Here is a 1,927-nt window from a genome sequence, read left to right as displayed (position 1 = left end):
AAATTATTAAATGAACTAATTAACTAATTAAGAAAAGATTTTGAATTAACCATGCATTAACAATAAAACTCCGGAACAACTAAGATAATCAAAGAAGAGGAGACGAAGCAGAAAAATAGAAGAAAAATAAATAAAAAACAAACAAGGAAGATACCTAAAACCGGCCCGAAGCAAACTTGATAAACCTTGAAGGACTCTTCGATTTCTTGACTGGAATAGACCCTAACCATGTGTTTCCATGCAAAAACACATGAATAACGTCTATTACGGTCTTAAATCTTCAAATGGCCCTATTGATTTGGACTTTGGGATTTAGGGTTCTTCTCTTCAGATCAAGATTCGAGAACTTCCCGAAGGATTCAAAAGAAACCAAGTCGAGATTTGGACATAGGAGGGTGAAGAGGTGCTAGTGTGTTTATTTGGTAAGGATTGGAGGAGGCGCCGCCACCCTAAGGCGGTGGGAAAAGGGGGCGGCGGGCTAGGGTTCAGAGAGTGTCTCTGAGAGGGAGATGAAAGAGATGAGAGATGGGGGGGTGAGGAATTTGGACATTCATATATTAAACCCACCCCCACTTACCAGCCGTTGGATCTCAAAACCTCGACGACCCAGATCAAAACTAGCCTAAACGGGGTCATTTTGGTTGGGGGAGTGGGTTGGACCGGGTTATAGAGACGGGTTGGGTTTGGGGAGTGGGTTTCAGGGGGGAAATGACTTGGGTTGGTGTAAAACTCTAAAGACTTGGCCCACATCTAATTTCTTCATTCTTTTTCTTTGTCCTATTTCAAATCAATTTTTCCAAAAATTCTTTTTCTTTTTTTTTTCAAAATTAAAATAAAATCTGAATTAAATCCTAAAACCAATTAACCTATCAAAAACATTAATTAAACCTAAATATTTATCACAATTGATTAAGAAAACAAATTAAAGGAAAACTACTCAAAATTCAAAATTAAAATTAGAAGTGCAAATTAAACTATTTTTTGTAATTTTTCCATTTTTTATAAACAACTAATTTTCTAATTAATCTTAAAATATAGAATTAAATCCTAAATGCAAATTCCATGTATTTTTGTATTTTTCATTAATTAAATAAAATTAACATGCACAGAAAATATGCCAATAATAACAGAAAATGCCACAAAAATCCACAAAATTACAAATAATGGAAAATTATTTTATTTTGAATTTATGGGAGTAATTCATATAGGGCAAAAATCACGTGCTCACAGCTGGCCCTCTTTGCTCAGAAACACGAAAGAGTTTTCGTGCAAAGATAAAGTGAGCGGATACGAGCGATTTTTGCCCGTTTGAATACTCCGTGGGAAGCATTTTTTGAAAGATTTGACCGCACCCTGCTTCCGTGGTTGCCTACATATCCTTGGCTATAAAGAAATTAGGTCAGTGTAGTTCAGGAAGGTTTGGTAGTTGGGACTACCATGAAGCTGTGATTTCATAGTTGCTGCTACTGCTACTGCTTACTGAACTCCATATTACACCGTGACAAAATAAAAAAAAAAGCTAGACTAAACTATGATCTATGAATTACAAAAGCCCTATCTACATCTTCAAACTTGATTTTGTGGTTCTTGTTGCCCTGTTGACTTGTATTCTCCCGATGAATTCCCTTTGTTGCCGACTTGAATTATAATCTGAGATGTTTTCCCTTTTCTCCAGGTAGATGCCAGATTGTTGAACTCGAATTGTACTCTGAGATGCTTTCCCTTTCTCTAGGTGGACGCCTGACTGCTGAACTTGAACTGTATTCCCGTGCTCGCCAGGTGGGAGACTGACTACTGCACTTGAACTGTATTCTCGTGCTCTCCAGGTGGGCGCCTGACTGCTAAACTTGAACTGTATTCCCATGCTATGAATTTGAAAGCTAGATCCTATTATCCAAGGGGGGATCCTGACAACTCTTAGTTAAAC

Source organism: Nicotiana sylvestris, chromosome 9 (assembly GCF_000393655.2).
Source record: "Nicotiana sylvestris chromosome 9, ASM39365v2, whole genome shotgun sequence".
Classification (NCBI taxonomy): domain Eukaryota; kingdom Viridiplantae; phylum Streptophyta; class Magnoliopsida; order Solanales; family Solanaceae; genus Nicotiana; species Nicotiana sylvestris.
Note: the sequence above shows the minus strand (reverse complement) of the source record.